The sequence below is a fragment of the Dermacentor albipictus genome, chromosome 5, assembly GCF_038994185.2.
Source record: "Dermacentor albipictus isolate Rhodes 1998 colony chromosome 5, USDA_Dalb.pri_finalv2, whole genome shotgun sequence".
Taxonomy (NCBI): Eukaryota; Metazoa; Arthropoda; class Arachnida; order Ixodida; family Ixodidae; genus Dermacentor; species Dermacentor albipictus.
Genome location: NC_091825.1, coordinates 169,010,204 through 169,032,805, shown reverse-complemented (window position 1 = coordinate 169,032,805; position 22,602 = coordinate 169,010,204). Strand labels below are relative to the sequence as shown.

Here is a 22,602-nt window from a genome sequence, read left to right as displayed (position 1 = left end):
TCCCATTGCGCCCCCGTCGAAATGCGGCCGGCCGCCATGGCCAGGATTCGATTCCGCGACCTCGTGCGTAGCCTTCGTTGCAATGAGCGGTTGTGGTAGTCGCAAGCTGTTCCCGAGCCCGTTCCTTCTTTTAGAGCGTAAGCTGTTATGGGCTCATTCCCATGGCCGTTTCGGTTGGCGATATTGTTCGCCGCCGGTGTCCGTCAGAGCTATCGTCAGAAATGAGAGAAAAAAAAAAAGCACATCAAACCCGGGCATGCTTGCGCGGGCGGCAGATACCTAACCACTGAGCCAAGCCAGAGCTTGCAGTTGAAACGCGCCCTGCAATCGCGTCCCATAGCAGGCGAGAAGACAGGCGACGCGGCATACACGCCGCGCAGCGTGACTATGTAACCGTGACTAGGGGATGCTAGTATGTTGTCATCATCATCATCAGTAGCATCGTATCGCGCCACTTGTCTTGCGATGTGAGACGCGCCGCGTAGCGTCTATACGTGTGCCCTGTGCATTGGAGTTGCATATTATTACACAAGCTGGCACGCCATGTAGCAGTTGAATGCGGTACAAGGTGGACAGAGTAAGTTTGGGGAAGAACGAGATTGTGGAGACATATAAAAATTGCTTTAATGAAAAACGTGCATAGCATACCACATGAAAACAAGCAGGTTAGTTGACCATGACCGCCCCGTTTCAACGGGATGCCAAGAAGTAATCCTCATCATCATCTTCATTAGCATCATGGAGGGAGAAAAGCGAAGGAGAGGCCCCAGCCAGCCCCGACGTGTTGGAGAAAGCGTGACAGAAGTCAGGTGCTGCTTTTGCAAAGGAGCACTGCTACTGGTACCCTAAACAAGAACGTTGCCACAGCAACCGCGCTTTTGAAGCTGTCGCTGCTGCTCTCGGCCTCTGAAAAGTGAGATAAGATTTTTCGGCCCGTGTCTTTCTCGCACCGCATTCTGTTGGCGAGTCAAGCCCACTTTGGAGCGTGGTGTGTAAGCTTAAAAGTTGTGTTTCGAGTCTGAGTGCGAGTGTCAGTCAGCAACAGAGACATTCAAGTAACTATGGCGCGGGTACTCGTCGTCTTCCTCAGCGTGCCACGGAAAAAGCACAGGAGCGCGTCTGTTTCACTAAAAGTGCTGCAGAAGTTTCGGCAGCTTTGTTCTTACGTGCGTCGGCGACACACACTTCCGCCGGCTCGTAGCAATGCAAGTTCAAAGCTCGCGTTTATTGGAGGCGCAAAGAAAGAGGGCACACCAACATGGATGCATTCGCGGCTTCAAAAACGTGGCATCAGGGCCTCTCCCATTTTGTTTCTTTCCTCCACGATTAACATCATATCCTACCACACGTCACGCGATGCAAGACGCGCGGCGTAGCGCCCATACAAGCGCACTTTGTATTGAAGTCGCATATTATAATACCAGGTTGCACGTCATGTAGCAGTTCCATAGGTAGTGGTACAAAGTAGATAGAGAAGGTTTGAGGAAAAAGAACACTAAGAAGACGTATAGAAAAATGCTAGAATGAAAAACACGTATAGCACACCTGATTAAGTTAAGCAGGCTGGACGACCCTTGCCACCTTTCATAGGGAATGCCAATAAATCATAACCACAATGATCGGCTTCCTTTCATGCCATTTGTCACGCGATGCGACATGCATGCCGCGTAGCATCAATACGTGCACACTCTGCATTGCAGTTTTGTTATAGTCAACCAGATGTCCCGACATGTAGCAGATGAATGCTGCCTGTAGTGGGACTTGAGTTTACTCAAACAGGCTGGGTGACTACTTGTCGCCGCCTTGTCTCAAAGGGGATGCCAATAAATAATTATCATCATCATCAAGAACATTGTATCGTGCCACGGGTCAAGGGATGTGACATGTGCGCCGCGTAGTCTGGACGCCCGTGCTTTCTCTTCGGTTATGGCGCCTCCTCGCTAAGTACGAACTACCGCTGAAGAAGTGAATCGTACAGCTATGCGCGCCGCTGCAACCAGGCAACGTCGGGCTCAGCAGACCGCTGTGCATCCCAAGCACGAGGGAGTGAGAAAGAACTACCACGGAGTCTTTATTTCCATGTCGTGCTAATATGTACTCCCTTGACTTGAACGAATTCGTCCAGCAGCATATTCATCATCATCAGCCTGTTTTATATCCACGGCAGGACGAAGGCTTCTCCCTGCGATCGCCAATTACCCCTGTCCTGCGCCAGCCGATTCCAACTAGCGCCTGCGAATTTCCTAATTTCATCGCTCCACCTAGTCTTCTGCCGCCTTCGATTCCGTTTCCCTTCTCTTGGTACCCATTCTGTAACCCTAATGGTCCAACAGTTATCTAATCGACGCATTACATGACCTGCCCAGCTCCAATTTTTTTTTCTACTGATGTCAATTAGAATATCGTCTATATCCGTTTACTCTCTGGTCCAAACCACTCTCTTTCTTTGTCTTAACGTAATGCATAGCGTTATTCGTTTGCGCGTTAGCACTCTTTGCTCGCCCCTTAACTTGTTCTCAAGCTTCTTTGTCACTCTCCAAGTTTTTGCCCCATATGTACGCACCGGTAAAATGCCTTAATTGTACTCTTTCCTTTTCGATGATAATAGTAAGCTTCCAGTCAGGAGCTGACGATGTCTGCCGTATGCGATCCAACCGATTTTTATTATTCTATGAATTTCCTTCTCATGATCAGGGTTCCCCGTGATTATTTGACCTAGGTAAACGTACTGCTTCACAGACACTATATATAGAGGCTCACTGGCGATCTCGAACTCTTGTTCCTTTGCCCGGTTATTCATCATTATCTTCGTCTTCTACACATTAATCTTCAACCCCACCCTTAAACTCTCTATGTTACGGTCCTCAATCATTTGTTGTAACTCGTCTGCATTTTTGCTGAATATAACAAGATCACCGGCAAACCGAAGGTTGCCGAGATATTCGCCGTCGATCCTTACTCCTAAGCCTTCCCAGTTTAATAGCTTGAATACTTCTTCCAAGCACGCAGTGAATAGCATTGGAGAGATTGTGTCTCCCTGTCTTACGCCTTTGTTTATAGATATCTTCCTGCTTTTCTTGTGTAGAATTCAGGTAGCTGTAGAACCTCTGTATATATTTTCCAAGGTATTTGCGTAAGCGTTCTCGGGCCGTATTCTGTAACGGTTCGCTTTGGAACCGGTTCGGTCTGGCTGTTACGTCAAGGTGATCTCACTCGGAGAAAGAGTGGAATGTCGCGGCGCGAGGGAGACCAATGAACGTGCGGCGTTCTGTCGCAAGATCACGTCATAATTTTTGTTTGTACTTTGTGGACGACATAATAACTGAAGGATGTTGCTAGTTCGGTAACGAAATATCGGTTTATGTGCAACACCCGCGCATTTAATTTCCAGTTATAACTAAGCTTCCGACGCAGATAGCTAGTGGTTTAATTTTATCTGCGTTGCTTTATTATCTTTTTATCGCTAGGTGGTGCGCCATACGTTAAGAAATCAAACGGTTCTCTGTGTGTAGGCCGCGGCTCCAATAGGATTTAGTTTAGCCGTGGCTGAGCTTCTTAGGGTGGACGATTGCGATGAGCGTTCCGTCGACGCATCCCTCAACTTCGAGAATCGTGCCGTGGTCAAGGAAACGTTCGTGACTGCGACTGTCTCTTGCAGCGTGGAGAGAAATCTCACACCCCTTTTTGTTTTGCCTTAACTGTAATGACCCTGGCGATGGCGGTAATGATGCGACTGACGGACCGTTGCGACATCCCAACAGTTTCTACATTCCAGACGCACAGCTGAAAACAAGCCGTAGGAAAAAAAAGAAGGAGAAGAAGAAGAAGGAGAAGAAATGTAGCGCGCACAACACTTGCGGCGCAGTGTCAACGCTACTAAATCTTGCGGTCCGCGATATTCTAGACTTTTGTTCCGACACGCAGCTGAAAGTGCGGCTGTAAGCCCCGCATTGCTTCTCCAACCTTCTTGTTATTTTTTTCCCGCCCTCCTTTCCTTCTCTCCCTTATCTTTTTCTCCCCACTCCCCTTTCCCTGTGCAGTGCTGTTGAGGTGTCCTCCCCTGAGAGACAGCTACGGCACCGCACTGCTCTCTTCCTCTCCTTCAAAAATCACTACACACACAGCTCATCGCAAATCCACCGCGTTCTGTTTTTGGGGAGCATAAACTTCCTTCGCAACTCGCCTTCGCTCATGTCGTAGGCGTCGCACCGTTGCCTCGCGTCACGTCGCTGTCTTAGGCCAACGCTCGTCAGCAGCACAAGCAAAGAAGCCCCGATCGGCATCCCTCTCATCGCGCCGGCCAGCGCGAGACTAGCAAACGGCCACGGTTGCCCTAGCAACCATCAAGATCATGCTCGCTTCCGCGCGCGACCCTCAAGCGAACCACTTCTCCGCGGTTCCTCTCGTAGCACACGACGGGTTCCTTTCCAGATGATTGACAACCTGTGTGACGACAACAAAATTTGTTGTTAGGCCCACCAGGGATGACGACAACGAAGTGCCGGCCAATGGCGTTCGTGAGGGCGATATTATTTTGGTAAATATTTTATATAATACTGGGATTAAGTCATGGGCCTATAATTTTTCAATTCTTTAACGTCTCCTTTTTTTGTGAATTAGTTTACTGTTTGCATTCTTCCATGTCTGGGACCCTTGCAGTCGATAGAGGCTTCCTATAAAGAGCTGCCGGTTTTCCAAGCATTTTGTCTCCTCCATCCTTGATTAAATCGACTGTTATTCCATCTTCTTCTGCCACTCTTCCTCATTTCATGTCTTGCAAGGCCCTTCTGATCTCATCGCTAGTTAGAGGATGAGTTTTCGTATCCTGTTCATTACTGTTTCTAATGGAGGTATCCGTATTCCTCTGGGTATTGTACAGGTCAGTATTGAATTTTTCAGCTTCTTTTACTATATCTTCGAGATTACTGATGATATACCGAATACCTGATACCGAATCAGTTTGACGTAAGGTCTTTTTCGTAAGTATTTCTATAGCACTTGGCGTTATCTATTACCCGCCGTCATCGAACATAGCTCAGCTGCTCGCTGCATTCATGCCCGAGCGTATCTTGTCTTTTCAAGACTGATCTCGCTCGGTGATTTTAACGTCCTGGGTGTTTTGTGACCATATTTATGGCTCACCGGCTATGATGTGGAGATAAGCGAAGCGCTGTTAGATTTTTCGTTATATTTTGGTTTAAAGCAAATTGTTTAATCGAACACAAGAGGCGCTGCAGTGTTAGACTTAGTTTTTGCTAGTCTACGGCTTTTAATAATAATAATAATAATAACTTCTTTATTTCCATCAGTGATGGAAATAAGAAGTTATTCGACGATGCTTTCGAATGTGAAGTCACAGATGGGGTGTTTCAGATCACAAGGCCGTTCATCTATACATTTCTGCTCCGGTTCGTAACACTCCTTTTGTTTATTCTACTTTTCCTCATTTTTCACACGCCAACGATGCATCTATTATTGATCTTTTGATGATTTAGAACAACTCAGCGAATCCAGTGATGTTAACTTCTTGGTGGCTTACCTTGAAAAGATTGTGGCAAGCTGCATCCAACGCTTCGTCCCTATGAAAAAAAAAAATCCTAATCTGCCCTGGATTTCGCGTGAGATACTTCACCTGTCGCGTCGCGTTACTAGGTTAAGGCGTTTAAAACGAAACGGTTATCCCCTTAAAATAGACGATTTTAACGTAGCGAAGGCGGCACTTTCTTTCAAAATGAATTCATCAAAAGACTTCTACTTCAGCGTTACATTACAAGGTCTAATCAAAAGTAGCCCTAGAAAATTTTGGGCTTCAATCTTGCCCAGCTCAGCCACCACAAATACAGTTGTTACAAATAATTTCCCTTGGAATGATCCATTACTTGTCGCTACCGCATTCAACGAATATTTCCAATCGATATTCACAACGATAACTTCGACTTACCTACCTTCAGTCATGCCTCACATTATTCAATTGGCGATATTACCGCGTCTCTCGAAGGTGTTTTGAATTTAATCTTGCACTTAGAAATAAAAAAACAAATCATGCGGCCTTGATGGAATTAACAACGCTTTTCTTGTTAGACATTGTGCTTGGAGTAGTCCATATTTTGCTGTAATTTTTCAAGACTTTATTTACTTCGACAGTCCCTTTGGTTTGAAAATTAGCAAAAATTCTTCCCTTGTATAAATCCGGCAACAAACAGTCGCCATTAAGCTATCGTCCGATTTCATTAACGTCTCAGTCTTGTAAACTTCTTGAACATATGATCTTTCAGCATATTATGGAATTGCTTGAAAATAACAACATTTTGAGTAATGTCCAGCGTGGTTTTCGTCGCGGCTTTAGTACATTAACTCAGCTCGTAGAATTCTCGCATGACATTTCACACGCTCTCGACACCGGAAATCAAATAGACGCCATTTTCATAGATTTTTCCAAGGCCATTCGACCACTGTGACAAACTCAAAAGTTCTCCATAAGCTTCGCGCTATACTTGATAACTATTCCTTAGTTGACGATATCGCTAGCTTTTACATAACCGTTCCCAGTATGTTTCGTTTAATTCCTCAAACTCGTCTGTAGGAAATCTGACGTACGGAGTTACCCAGAGTTCAGCGCTGGAACCACTTTTGTTCATATTGTATATCAATGATTTGCCGAATCATATGTCCGCAAAAATCCGCCTTTATGCTGACGACTGTGCGCTGTATAACGTAATTAACCCGAGTGTTGACCACTTTTCACTTAACTATTCTTTTACACAACTTTGCAGGTGGTGCGACAAATGGCGAATTAATATAAACTTTATAAAAGCAGTCACTTTGTCTTTTAGTGAGCGCACTCCTCTTTCGTTGTTTAACGATTCCCTTAATGGCTCTTCCCTTGAACGGATGTCTGAATACAAGTACCTTGGCCTCATTTTCACACCTAGCATGTCATGGTGAAGGCATATTTAATAAACACGCAACAAAGCACTATTGAAAATAGGCTATCTAACTCGTACGTTGCGAAAAGCTCCGCGTGAAACAATATTGCTATCACTTAAGTCAATCATCCCATCCATTCTCGAGTATGGTTGCCCCACCTGGAACCCTTATACAGTATCTGGCATTAACACCCTCGAATCAGTTCAAAACAAAGCAATCCGTTTCATATACTGCCGTTATGACCGGGACTTCTCGCTCTCATCTGAGGTTCTTGCACTAGGTTTGCAACCTCTGTCTGAGTGACGCGATCGTGAATGCCTTAAATTGTTGCATAACCTCATTAACACACCATGCTACTCATAAAAGAACTGTCTGTCTCCTGATAAATTGAGATCTACTAGGAATAGCCACAAACTTAACCTTGCACCATTTCAACCACGTACTAACCTATTTAGGTTTAGCTTCTTTCCACGTACAATAGAAAAATGGGATGTACTACCAGGTGAAATTAGGTCAATGCCTTTAGAGGAATTTTCCTATAAGTTAACTTGATTCATGCTGTGCTTATTATTACTTATCATATCTTTTGTTTTGAAGTAATCGTGATTCTTACGGTGTCGAAGTTGATTTGTGCAGAATAATGTTTTGTTTAAAGCAATGTACAAACCCACTCCTGCGATAGTCCAATCGGCCTGCCCGCATGTGTAAATAAATAAAATAAATATTACCGTGCTTATCTTTCAGTACATACATCTTGGTTGGTCCTATGCCAAGTTTCTTTCTGACTGATTTCAGGCTGCGACCATCTTTTACGGCTTCTTTAGCCTTTCTGACATTGTAGGTTCGAATATCACTTATTTTCGCCTTGATGATCAGTTTTGACAGTTCCGCGAATTCTACTTTATCTCCTGAGTTGGACACTTTCATTCTTTGTCGTTTCTTTATTGGGTTCTTTCTTAGTTGGGAGAGCTTGCCTACTGGTTGCCTTGGTGCCTTGCCTTCCACTTCAATTGTTGCCTCCGAAGGCTGCCTAGTTACGGTTTAATTCATTAGCTCTATGTCATCATCATCTCTCTGTTCTAAGGCTGCAAATTTGTTTACGAGTACCGGCCTGAATTTGTCTGCTTTTACCCTTACTGCCTCTAGGTTGACGTGTTTCTTCTTGACCAATTTTACTCTTTCTCTCTTCAAAATGAGGTGAATCCTAGCCCTCACTAACCTATGATCACTGCACTTTACCCTACCTATCACTTCTACGTCCTGCACTATGTTGGAATCGGCAGAAAGTATGAAGTCAATTTCATTTCTTGTGTCACCATTAGAGCCTTTCCAGGTCAACTTTCTGTTGCTACGCTTTCTGAAATTCGTTCCTGAAATGTTGCTACGCTTCCATTATTCTAAGCTCATTCCTTTCTGCGAATTCTACCAGCATTGCTCCTCTAGCGCTCTTAGAATCGACGCCGTAGTTGCCAATTGCTTGTTCACCAGCCTGCTTTTTCCCCATGTGCACTTTTGCACTGAAGTCGCCCATTACTACTGTACACTGAGTTTGCACTTTTCTAATCGCTAATTCAACATCTTCATAAAGCTGATCTACTTCCTCATCATAGTGACTGGATGTTGGAGCGTAGGTTTGTACCACCTTTAATCTATACCTCCTATTAGGTTTGATTACGACTACAGGAAGGAGGAAGCAATAAACTTTATTTGTCCAACGGTTATTGATGTTGGTGCCCGGGGCTAGGCTGCCAGGAGTACATCGCCCGAGGAAAATCTTCCGGGATCCTCGGCAACAGCCCTGGCCCGCTGGATGGCCCATTCCTGGTCTTCGGGTGCCTCGGTGAGGAGGGCGGCTTGCCATCTCTCAGCGAGGCGCCCCGCTTCGGAGGGTCCTGCTGCTGCTGTCTTCCCCCTTCCTCTTGGTCCTTCTTCCTCATGGCGTTGGCATTCCCAAAGCACATGGGCCATATCGGCCCGTTCGTGCTCGCACCACGGGCAGCCGGGCGACGGGTGCAGCGCGGACCACAGGCGGTGCAGGTGGTAGGAGTTGGGGAAAGTGCCCGTCTGCAACCGTCTCAGGTCGACCGCTTACCCTCTAATTAATGCTGCAGAATTCGTCAATGTTGCGTGTTATGTCCTTATGGATTAAGAATCCTACTCCGTATTCCTTCTAATCAGGGAGACCAATATATCAGAGGACATGGCTGTTATTCAGCAACTTATAAGCCTCACAAGTTCTTCTAATCTCCAGAAGGCCGATGATGTCCCAAACAATGTCTGATAGTTCCTCAAAGAGTCCCGCTAAGCTGGCCTCACTCTACAGAGTTCGGCTGTTAAAGGCTGACAGGGTCAGTTTTCATTGACAGCCTGTCTGGACCCAGAGATACTTAGCACCCTCTACAGCATTACATGTCTGACCGCCGCCTTGGTCAGGTGCTCCGCAGCTGCTGGAGACTGAGGGCCATGGGTTAATTCTAAGAATCATCAGGGAGGCAGTGGCCAAATACTGCACCAGGGAGGCCAATTCCTGTTCTGGTGAGGGAGCGTCTTTGCTAGAACTTAGTAGGCCTTCCTAATTTGGTTGTACCTGGTTTAGTATAGCCCCACTCGCTCTCGGCATCTTTTGCCGGTGACAGGCGCCACTCCAAGCGAGCAGATGTCGCGTACTGGAGGAGGTGAGTTTCAAGCTCACCGTTGTCAAAAAAAAAAGAAACGAAAAAGAAACGCTAAAGAGCGATTCCAACTTCCGACTACAGCAACCGAGCATTCGACGTAGCTCAGTCAGATAATCCCGTAGGCGGCGAGGCTACCTTATCGCCGACAAGTACAACCCAGAGGGCCCTATACATGTGTAAAAGCTTATTTGATTTATCCGCGATAGATAGACTCAATATAGGACGATTTCTAAACGGTCCTGGCCCCGTAGTTCCGGAATCGCACGCGCGCAGACGGTGGTGAACTCGGCTGGGGAAACCCTACAGGCGTACCAACGACCATTCACAGGTGAGAATACATGCTCGTGATCTATAGGAGCACAAACGGAAATCCGCGAAAAGAAATATAAGTGCAAATGAAAAAGAAATATCTAGACGCAAACTATGCTTTCTTTTTCTTTTTTCTACTTGATGAAAATGTGTGTGTGAACTATGCGATTGTTGACGTTACGTTATTTATTTCTTATTGTTTGCGTGCTACTGCAAACCGTCTCATCACTATTTCTCTTCCTTCAGCGCTGCAATTTCTTTTTTTTTTCTTTTGGTGGGGGGGGGGGGGGGCGCTCTTTTTAGAAAGTCAGCGTGAGGCATGTCGGTAGAGTCAGTTTAAGCCCATTTATTATATCTCAAATGCCTGGAAACATGCTTGAATTATCCGTGGTAACGGGTTTTCATGATCGTGGTAGGTGGCACGGCATAGCGCTTCTCAATGGTTCAAACATCGTGGTTTCAGACTCTCCCGCACGCAAGCGGCCATGAACGCGGCTACATACACGATATTACTTCGGCGGAATTGAACAGCACTTAACAGTAGTGTGAAAAAAAAGGAAACTTAGAAAATGAAAGCGCTTTCAGCACTTGTCGCGAATCCACTAGTCGCATCAGGAGGGATGTACACCAAACAGTTCGCGGTCTCGGCTGCCTGTCTCGTGCATCGGAGAAGTCCGTCCGAATGAGACAGAACTAGCACTAATGCGCCGCGCAAGGTTGAGACGTCAGATGCGAGAAGAGTGCATTGACGGAGACTGTCGCTCAAAGGCAAATTCTCAGTGATGAGACGGGCCGCCAAACAACAGTTCTGAGCCGCGCGTAAAATAGGCGACCTTGGATGCGGCCTTGCACTGTGGTTGGAAAGTGCTTTTACGATGTTTCCTTTAAGCTACAGCGTAAGCTCTTGCCCGCGATCAGTTAGACATTGTTTGTACACATCGCGCGGGAAACCTATTGATCGACGTCCCGTTTGCCGCGTAACTTGCAAAACATGCAATTTAGCAGTTGCAGATACATGCTCGTGATCTACAGGAGTAGAAACGGAAACCCGCGAAAACGAATATATATATATATATATATATATATATATATATATATATATATATATATATACATATATATATATATATATATATATATATATATATATATATATATATATATACATATATATATATATATATATATATATATATATATATATATATATATATATATATATATATATATATATATATATATATATATATATATATATATATATATATATATATATATATATATATATATATATATATATATATATATATATGGATAAAGGGAAAATCAGATATCCACCCGCTCGTAGCAGTTGCTACAAAGGAAACCCATACGGGTTCCTCGAAAGAAAAGCCTCAAAGTTGAAGAAAAATTCGTCCTGGTCCGGGACTCGAACCCGGGACCACCGCCTTTCCGGGGCAGCCGCTCTAGCACGTGAGCTAACCAGGCGGCTAGCAGATGGCAGGACGAAGTCGAATTTGTCGACAACACGTCAAGTTCCCGTGAAGTTGCCTGCATAGCTCAAACCCTTTCTCTCGGCCTCGCCTATCATCTTGCAAAAGGACAGCACTGCCAAGTATGCGGTGGCCACAGATAGAACACGGAAGATAAAGAGAAACAAAAGCACTGCGCGCACCTGCAACTCTTCCTTTGCAAGTTGCTAAATGAAGTCGTAAATTTATTTTCTTATTCTTTTGTCTTGGCAAGACCGCCGTTAATGGAAACGGGCACCAGTGCTCGCACTAAATTTATTACGCTTGCTTGGCGCTCACTTGGACAAAACACCTTCTGCTATGCAAGAGCGACGACCACAAAAGGCGCAGCGGCGTACTTGCGCAGTCAGTGATCGATGAAGCGCACAAACGGTGATCTTATCGGGGCCAATATTTTTTAAAGTTGTGTTATGGAACCGCAAGACCTAGATAAAATATGGTAAACTCGCCGAATACGTTTTGGAACACCCGATTACAGATCCGCCTTTATTATATGCACATCTTTTATTTTGTTGACTTTCTATTCGCAGTCACAGCTCCTCAACAGTACATGTGCTCCACAAAAATATTACGAGTGTAAGAACATATGAAGTCTGTAAATCTGCGGAGCGAAATTTCTATGATGAGAGGTTCATCTGCGAAGCAGATCCTTACTGTTTTTTTTTTCTCTTAGTAAATTTGACGGGTCTGCCATGAATAAAGCAGCTTACGTAACGGGGCTCCTTTGATGTCTGCTAATCCACGCGCGGCACTGGACCACGCAGGTAGCGCGCTCTGCTTGGCGGCGAAAATATTTGGAAAATGGAAGAACAAGTTGGCATCCCGTGCTAGATGGATTCCATCAGCCGTTTGCTATGAAACATTGCCCAAATGTTGTTCCTGATTTTGACACCCCTAAAGTACATTTCTTCAGGTTAAAATGTATGGTTTTTCACATTGTGGGGTAGCATCAGCATTGACATTTTTGCCCCTGACAATATTCTGCCTCTACTGCGATCGCGTCGCCTTTCTGCACTTGCAGGATACGGGGACCCTCGGCTGTCGCTATCTAAGAACGCGAAGCAAGACATATATAGATACATTGGCACGCACTAGAATAGCGCTTCTTCCGTTACAGTTCACCGCTTTTGTCCAATACGCATGCACATATGCCCTGATTATATAACTTTTTTATTATTTTCATTCTTACTTCGTGCATGGCTCGCAGGCCTTCACCCTTGTCGGAATTGGCTACCCGGTGAGGCGGAGAAGAAAAGGGAACGCATTATGAGATCGATCGTTACAAAATTCCGACTTCAGTCGTCTTAAGCACCGGATATGAAGGTAATTTCATTTTTTCACGAATGCATGTGATTGTTCACGTGTAGACGTTAGTGCGAGACCCAGAGCACAGAGGCGCGGTTGTGCGCAACGACTTCCCAAGAAACGAGGCAGGCTTTCTCAACTCGGAGCTAACGGCACAAGACACAGAAGAGCGGCGAAGAATGGCGTTCTGGTCAGGTGGGCATCGTTATTCATTCTCATGCCATTTTTTTCCTTTGTACAGTTTGGCTGATGATCATGTTGAAAAACGTTTATTCAACAGATTGAAAGTTTGCAGGCCAAAAGTGGCCCTTTACATAGGTGGAGTCCTTAGTCTGGGACCCCACTGGACGAAGCTGCTACCCGCGCCCGTTGGAGTAGAGCCCTTTGAGACTCCAGCGCCGAGAATTTGAGTAGGGTGCCTCCCATGCCTCTCTAGTGGAAGAAGGGCTGGGGGGAAGGGATGGATTCATCTGACATGCCCAAACCATGTGAAAGTTATCGGAGACTTCCCCACAGTGAGGGCATCGCCCATCAACTTTTGGGTCAAAATGTTTTGCTATTGCAGGACACAACAGGGTGTTTGTCTGCAGGCGCCGCAGGGTTCGTTCATCGGCCTTACTCAGGCCCTTAGCAGGGACCAGGAAAAGCCGATGACGTTCGCAGTAGTCTGCCAGAATCTCCCTGAACCGTAGAAGCGGTTGTCTAATCTCTGAGCCGGAAGAGTCCTCGTTGAGGTGCCCGGTGGATAAGTGCTCGGGCGGCCGCGTCCGCAGCCTCGTTACCTCTAAGGCCCTGGTGGCCCGGAGTCCAAATAATGCGTTTGCGTGAGGGGTCGGATTCCCTCACAGCTCGCTTTAAAATTGCGGTAGGCTAAAGGTGATACTTCGCCCGCCAGGATGTGCTCACAGACTCTGCGCGAATCTGTGATGATTACCTTCGAATTCGGATCCGAGGCGGCAAGTGCTATAGCAACCTCCTCGGCCTGCGTGGAGTTGAAAACGTGGTAGGGAAGTCCGTTAACTCGTTGGTCCTGGTGAACTACGGCAGCCGTGTAGAATCCAGTGGGCGACGGCCCTGCCACATCAACGTAGTATAGACTCTGCTTTAATCCATATTGGTGTTCGAGAGCCCGAGCGCGCGCCTTTCGTCTGCCTTCATGTGTCTGCGTGTCCATGTTGCGCGGGAGTGGAGGAACCCAAAGCTTGTGACGCCAGAGCTCCGGAAGCCTGCATGTCTCCTCTGGAATGCACTCATACTCATGTTGTATGTGCAAGAGGTCTAGCAGGTGGCGCCCGGACACCGTCTGCGAGAGTAGCGTGTATTGGTTCACAAGGTGGGCCTCCTTCAACTCCTGGTAGGAGTTAAGCACACCTAGAGCCAACAACTTAGCGTTGCAGGTAGCCACCGCGAGGTCCAAAGCTCGCTTTGTAACCTTCCTTATGATGGCGTCGATGCGTTCATCGTGTTTCTTTATAGTTCGAAGGTAGGATACGGAGTACAGGATCCTGCTGGTTACGAATGCATGGGCGAGCCGAAACGCGTGCCTGCCCCGCAACCCGCCGCGTTTGTTGGAAACGCGGCGGATCATACGCCCGACCTGTTCGCCCACGCGTTTGAGTTTGTCGATAGTGGATTCCGGGCTGAGTTTGTGATGGATGAACAGACCCAGGATCCGGATATCCTCGACCTCTCTAATAGGACCTCCCATCAGAAAGAGACGCAAACTCGTGTTGTCTTTGGGATTGGTTCTGATGTAAAGAAGTTGCGATTTCGCAGGAGCGCATTGGAGACCACAGTGGATAGCATAGCTATCGACGATGGAGGCGGCCGGATCCGTGATGCCGGATCCGTGAGCAGCGTGAGACGAAGTGTGTATATTAACTCCGCCAGTTTGCGTCCTCTGGCCTTCTCAAAGCGGTATCCCCAATGAAGGCTGGGAGCGTTCAAGTCCCCAACAATCACGAGAGGATCCTTGTCAGCCGATTTGAGCGTGTGGTGGAAGATTTCGTTGAAAGTTACGCGCTGCTTGTGCGGGGGGCAGTAAATATTAAGAATGTGTATCGACGGGTAATGGCGCTTAAATGGCAGGACCTTGACCATGGTGTATTCCTGTTCAATCTCCAAGTCGAGATCGACCGGGAATGCGGCGTATGCCTTGTTCACCAGGATGCACGTTGTAGGACATCCCTGAAACGTGCTTTACGCAGTGAATTTAGCTTCCGCGCCGGGTTCCTGTAGAGCCAGGACCACCGGCACGGAACCGAGGGACTGCAAGTAGAGCTGGAGGTGCGACCGTTTCTTCCAGCTCTGAAAACCCCTGCAGTTCTACTGTATGATCTAGAATTTCTCTTCTACGGCCTTATTATGGGCTTTCCGCTGAGGTCAGATAGCCATAGTGAAGTTTGTTTTTAATTGTGAGGGGTATGCCCACTCTCCGAAGGCGATGGCACCTCAGACAGAGGCACCACGATCTCCGGGGAGGCGGCAGCCGGACTGTGTTCCTTGGATCCTATGGTTTGACGAGAGACCACCTTTCGCCTACGCGAATCCGGTCGAGGGGAGTGAGAGCGATAGCGGCTGTTCCTAAATTGGACGCTAGCCTGTTCCTGTACTGTGGACAGGACAGTGTCAATCACGGCTGGAGGTATGCTCTGCACAATGTGCGGTAGCTGTTGTTCCCAGAGCTCCCGGAAGGAAGCCCTGATATCTGCTAAAATTTTACCTAGCATGCTCGCAATTGTGCGTTCTGAATTTTCCAAACGGTGCTCCATAATGGGCATGGGCTCGACTGTTGTGCTGCCCGAGCACTGCGAGACGCTAGATAGTCCTGACGAGGTCCTGTCATCTTGTTCTGCCACCTCAGCTTGCTGCATGGGCTCCGAAGGCCCGTCCTGTGCCCGAGGCTCCGTGAGCCGGGTACAGTTTGGAAGCACTGCCTACCCACTGAGGCTGATCTTGACATAAATACAACGCCACACTTTCTGAGCTAACGATTGCGCCAAGCCGGAGTGCGCCGAAGCAATCCTTCGTTGCCCTGGGATGCTGTAAATGCATCACGTGGTCCCGAGAGCAGGAGCGAGAGTGGGCCCTGAGGAGGCCTAGAACGTGTCTTACCGAGATAACGAGTCGGAGATAAAAAGGAATACAATCTGTACTGCAAGAGCAAAGCGATTCTTGCGAAGGAGAAATTGAAAGCGCCTTGCACGGCACGATAAACCGAAGAGCAGGCATAGCTGCCGATCAGATACAAACGAGACAGCAACCGTGAAAAAAAAAAAAGAGTTGATAGTGCTATGCAGCCACTAAATAATCGACACCTGTACTGTTTTCTTTGTTTTTTTATTTTTTTGTATACACGGACGTTAAGTAGAGAGTTGTGGAGTTTTAGCACACGCCGACGAAATTGCTGTACGCGTTCGTGCGACATATTGTGTGCACAAATGGTGTCAGCGAAGGGTGCCTCGTGTTCGCTATGGCTTCTTGTTTGTGTAAGTGCGTTGTGCTTTCTTTTGCTTATTTGTTTTGCACAAATGATCAAAATAATATTTCTCCGTTAGTAGATCTTACCGAAAGTAATATGCAGCTACGGCGTAATGGTTAGAATGGCTGACACGAGAATTCATTATCATTGGTTCAATAAGTCGCTCATATATTATATAGCATCAAAGTGCGCGAAATGCGAAGGTTCGGTCATGACCTGCAGCAAGTTGTTTTTTCTTCCACTTTCATTTCCATTAATTTACCGTTTCTTTATTTCATTTATTAAGCACAAGTAATTCCTCTATGTTGTCCTTTTTGTCAGTGTTTGTTGGCTTCTTATGATATAACGAATAAAAATGGGGTCCCTCGGTTAACCCCCTGTCATCTCGTTTGTATATATATATATATATATATATATATATATATATATATATATATATACGAGGAGAAAGAAAAGCCGTGAGTGGTGGCGCTGGCTAACACTCCCAGGGGTAGTTCCCATTGTAAAAAGATAAATACCCCGGAAAGTGAACGGGAAAACGGCCCCAGCGTAGCTCAGTTGGTAAGAGCATCGTACGCGTGGTGCGTGCCATGCCTACTTTGCCCCTCGGTCGATACTCCTAGGTTGACAGTTTCAACGTCTATATGTTTTACGTGTGTGTGTCCGTTCTTTACGTTATGTGGCGCCATGCCTAAACGAAATCGTGACGAGCGCTCAAACGAACGGGTACGATCGACCTCGCACGCTCTCAGAATTGCTGTGCACAACAAAAGAAAGGCGAAAGAGGCGAGGCAGCGACAGGATCGTAACACAAGGTGCCACACACGTGTGATAATATTAGCGTAAAACATCGGAAGTCACGCAAAGGCGAACCATGCTGTTGAAACTTTCTCGTGTCGTCAAAAGACGTCTAGGCAGCGCGGAGCATCTTGCAGGTTGGGTGTACACCACGACTCCCATGCCCACTTGGCAGTTCTCGTAAGAATGGTTGCAGGACCGGAAGCCGGCACGGGAGGCCCACATCTTGGGAGCTCTAATGGTCGTCCTTATGGAGCAGTGCCCCGAAAAAGGACAGAACGTTGAAAAACGATGTCGGAACTAATAAAAGGTAAAAAGAAAATCAAGCGTTGAAAATGACAGCATAAGTCCTATTTCCATTACACCAGCGCTAAAGCCGGCGCCTTCTGCTTATATTGAAGCGAGTGGATGGCAACGTATAAAACAGAAGGCCGCGACCAAGGCAGCAGCCACCTATTATGCGGGTAATCCATTTGCGCACGGAAAAGGAAGGAAGAGCGCTGCGCGGATGTGACGCAAAGCAGCTCGCAACCTCGCGAGGTTGTGACTACGGCGACAGCAGCGAAAATTGATAAGCATGGCTGAACGGAAAGTGCACCCTGCTGGCCCCGAGAGGAGAGCGCGAAATACACGGGGTCGTGAAAAGCCCAGAGCGCGCAACGCACACTATGTGCCAGAAAATGGAGGGACAGAGAAGGACTACTCGCGCACAGATCCCTCTCATCAAACACATATCCGAGTGCTCACTTGCGGCGGCAGTTGTACAAGTTGTGGCAGGAAATTATGCAGATCGAACGTCCGTGTTGGAATCTCTGTGAAGCGAACTTTTCGTGAAGTGGTGTATTAAACGCTGTTAAAGTAAATGTGATGCGTCTTTATTGCCATCCTTTGAAAGCTATAACCTTACGCAGCGTTTTGTGCAGACACAGATCAGCGTTCATGAGCTACGGCGAAATGCTAACGGCCGTCCATGGTTCGAATGAACACCGTGATACGCAGTTATGACGTCGCGAGGAGGGAAGAATGTTGAGGAGAGCTCTACGCAGAACAGATATGTAAGACGGGAAAGTCAGTGTCAAGGTTGACTGCCCCCAGTAGACGAGAAATATTGCTTGGACATGTATGGTACGCTTATTCTGAACATTGTGAGCAGCTGTAAGATATCCATATAAATCCAGATTACCAATAATATCCACCACTACAAAACCAGCGGGGGTGGTGGCGGTGGTGTGTATGTTGCAGCAGGCGGGGTATTTAGCCTTTATTCAACCTGAGCCTCTTATGAGTGTCACCAGGTGTCGAAGAGCCCTGTCCTGCATGAAGGCTATCGGCAGTCGTGGCACCCCTCTTCCTGATTGCCGATGCGACGAAAACGACGTCTTGAAAGGTCCTGTACGAAAGACCATTCTTTTGCAGGCTGCGACCATCGCTTCCCCTTCTGCGTCGAACTGCGGGCATATCCAAATGAAATGTGCGATGTCGCTGATATCACCACAGAAGCTACACAGCGGGAACGCGCAGCATCCAGTCTCGAATAACCGAGCCGGGGCATGCGCGGAGTCGGTTCTCATGCGGTACAACAGCGTTGTTTCTTCGCGAGTAAGTCTATTGGTCACACAGGCTTAGTGTGGCGTTGGAAGGATTGGATTGTATGCAAAAGCAAGCTCGATGGCTATAACGTGGCGCTCCCCAAGACGGCGCTTTATTTTCCACCGGATAATATGCACCGGTAACGCATTACAAGGGCACGTCTAGATACTTCTGTAAGCGTACCATGTTTGTCGCTTCGCTAGCCCGCTGGCGGCGGCCAAGCAGACGGCGCATGCGCCTTCACACTTTCGCTCCGCTCAGCTGCTGAGCGAAGAACGCCAAACTAAAACACTTTATTGCCGCGTAGTGACGCCGACTGTACCGAGTTATTGGCTGGACCACGCACGTATTCTTTCCATTGTGCAAAATGCGCTGCTCAACTGCACAAAGTGAAACGGATTAATTAGGCCGAATATGCTGGTGATGTGCAAATCACGGCTACACAGCTTTTACTCATTTTTAGAGAAATGATTTCCCTGGCTTTAATGAGACGCTCAGGATTTTGTTCTGGCGGAGGTTCCGGCATGTCTATCCACCGGTTGGGAGAGATATACGACGATCACACTCGCAAAAACAAAAAAAGAAAGAACACACACGCGAAAGTCACGCGCACGCTAAATGTATTCACAAGCTTCATTGCTACGTGGTTGTGCCTGTCAATCCCTGTTCATATTTAGGCCTCATGCGAGACACGAATTTTCAGTTTAATACGTTCACCTATAATTAGAAAAGGATGCTTGCGACACGACAGTACTCTTAAAGGGCCCCTCACCAGGCCCCATAGCAAATTTTGGTTTTACGCTGTAAGTTGTTACATGTCATCTAGGGAGCGTTCTGCCACAGAAAGTTTTCCAATCGGCTCATTAATAGCCGATATAGAAATATTTCAGTGCCGTGAACCCATGATTTCAGGAGGCGAGCTCCACTGCATAGCGAGACGCTCTCTCCACTCACCCCGTCTAGCATCCGCAAGCGGAATGCCATCCCTGCTTTCTCCCATACAGGAGCTCGAGGGTCGCGTGACGCATACGTCACCTTCATATTTTTTTCTCCTCTCTTTTTCAGTTTTCTTTTTTTTTCTTTTTTTTCCTTTTTTTTGTGGCGCGGCGCTTTCCCGCTGACGGCGTTGCGCGCGGGTACTCGTTTCGCGCAGCGCACGAGTTTGCGCGCTGTGCACACGGGCACATGACTAGCGGCATATTTCAGTGCTACACGAACACCGAGGTAAAACAAGCGGATTTCGGAGCATGATCACGCGCTGAAACACGCTAGAAAATGGCATAGTTGCGGCACCTACGCACGTGACTACACCAGCGTGGGAACAAGCAGACGAAGCGGAAGTACACCTCTCTTGCTTCGGTGCGAAGTAAAACAAGGATTGATTGATGATTGATGTTTAATGGCGCAAGGGCATCTGAGGCCAAAGAGCGCCAGGACATGTGTTTTTGTTTAGAAAATTGTGGGTTTGGTGCTATGACTTTAAAATAGAGGCTGTATAGAGGCCTACACCTAAGACAAATCTATAAATACTAGTGAATGAATTCTAAAATTATGAAAAAAAATATAAAGTCTTAAATGTATTGGTTATAGGCACACATGGTAAATTGTTGCGGATTGACCGAGTCCCTTGCTGTACAATTCTTGCTCACGCAAGAAGTGCAAGAGAGCTCAGACATACTTATGTGCATCAGATTGTACTTCATCTGTGAGGCACAATCTGATGGTTAGCATGGAATGAGATGATATCTAGAAAGTTAGCTTGGGAAAGATAATTAAGCACTCTTTTAAAGTTAAAAAGACCCTCCTCTGATAAGAACATCGAGGGATGGGGTGGTATATGGTGCGTGTACAGTTCCTTAAAATGAGCTACTCGCTCTCGGTGAAGTTCGGGACATTGAATGAGGACATGTAGGATGGTTAACTTCTCACCGCAGCGTGTGCACGTCGGTGTGTCAGTTGCAGTCAATAGGTGTTTGTGTGTGCCATAAGTGTGTCCTATTCTGAGTCGTGCTAGGGTGACTTCGGTGTGTCTATCAAGCTTCCGTGGGAAAGGTTTGGTTAATCGCGGTTTAAGCAGGTGCAGCTTATTTTCCACTTGCTTGTCCCACTCATCTTGCCAATGGTTATGAAGCACCTTTCGTACCGCAGGTTTCATATCTACACCAGGTACCCAGCTTACATGAATAATATCCCGATGAGCCGCTTGTCCAGCATTTTGGTCTGCCATTTCATTGCCTGCAATCCCAGAGTGTCCTGGCACCCAGCATACAACAAGAGCAAGGTCTTGTTTATATGCTACATGAACGTGTTTAAGGAGCATGTTTAATACAAGGTTTCGGCTTGCTTTGCCACAGGACAGGGCTGTGACAACGCTTAAGGAATCTGTGTATATTATGGACTTTTGTATCTTCAGCTGCACTATGTATTCAACAGTGATCAGGATACCGTACGCTTCGGCTGTAAAAATGCTGCTATGGTTATGTAAGGTTTTAGTGTAGGAAAAGTTTGGGCCATGCGCTGCACATGATACCGAAGTTGCCGACTTCAAAGCAACTGTGAAAAATGCCATTGATCTATACTTGTCTTCAAGGGCCAAGAAATGTTGCTCGATGAGGGAACTTGGACAACTCTTTTTGTTCAGTTCTCTAAAGGACAAGTCACAGGTAACTGTACGTTGCTCCCAAGTTGGGATGGGTTCAGCATTGTCGCTTCCCTGTAGATCTGTGAAAACTACTCCGAGTTTTTCCGCAACAGATTTTACTGCTAACGGGAACGGCGGGGCGTGTGAAGGCCTGTTTAAGTACAACTGATTTCTGGACTGATCACTTATGAGTGCTTTGCATGGATGTTGTTTCAGTGACATGATTCTTATTGCATAGGTGACTCCCAGATATGTACGTTGATAATCCAGCGGCCACAGATCCGATTCTGCATATAGACTTTGGACGGGGCTCGTCCGAAAGGCTCCAAACGCTAGACGGATACCTAAGTGATACACAGGATCAAGTACTTTAAGCGTTGTCATTGAAGCCGACTGGTATACAATACTTCCATAGTCTATGCGGGACAACACAAGGCTTTTAAAAAGAGATAGGAGGCAATACCTATCTGTTTCCCACGAATGATGAGATAAAATCTTTAAAAGGATCATGGTTTTAAGACATTTCAGTTTCAACTGTTTTATATGATGCATGAAGGTTAGCTTACTATTGAAGATTACACCTAGAAATTTTTGTTCCTTTCTAATTGCCAGGCTTCTCCCATTCATCGTAATGCAAGGGTCAGGACATACCCCTCTTCGTCGGGAAAACAGCACGCAGGTAGTCTTTTCTGCACTGAATTTAAAACCGTTTTCGTCTGCCCATTTGGCGAGCCGATTAACAGTTAACTGTATCTGGCGTTCGCATATGGACAGATTGCAAGATTTAAAGCTGACTTGGATGTCATCCACATACACAGAATAAGACACCATGGATGGTATAGCAGAGCCGACACAGTTCATTTTAATTAGGAAAAGTGTGCAACCTAGCACTCCTCCCTGTGGTACGCCGTTTTCTTGAACAAAAGTGCGCGAAAGTACACTGCCAATTCATACGTGGAACTACCTTTCAGATAGGTAATTCTGCAAGATTGTCAGCATATAACCACCAATTCCATACGACGGCAGGTCTTGCAGAATACCGTATCGCCAGGCTGTATCATATGCTTTCTCAAGATCAAAGAATACATATAGACAGTATTGGCTGTGTACAAATGCATCACGTATATATGACTCAAGGAGAACAAGATTATCGGTTGTAGACCTTGCTCTGACGGTTAATCATTTTTTAAAATACCTTAAGTAAACAGCTTGTAAGTGCAATCGATCTGTAACTGTTAACTAAGGAAGGGTCCTTGCCGTGTTTGAGTATTGGCAGGACTATTGCCTGCTTCCAAGATGAAGGTATATGACCTGTTGCAAAAACCTCATTATAGAGACCTAAGA

The 22,602-nt window shown here is 46.5% G+C and overlaps 1 protein-coding gene and 1 pseudogene across 1 annotated transcript in view; one reads left to right on the top strand and one right to left on the bottom strand.

Moving 5' to 3' along the window:
• The window catches only part of Dh44 (diuretic hormone 44), a 411,787-nt gene that overhangs the window by 42,635 nt on the left and 346,550 nt on the right, over positions 1 to 22,602 (top strand). The window lies entirely within an intron of this gene.
• On the bottom strand, positions 13,076 to 15,621 carry LOC135904046 (uncharacterized; annotated as a pseudogene).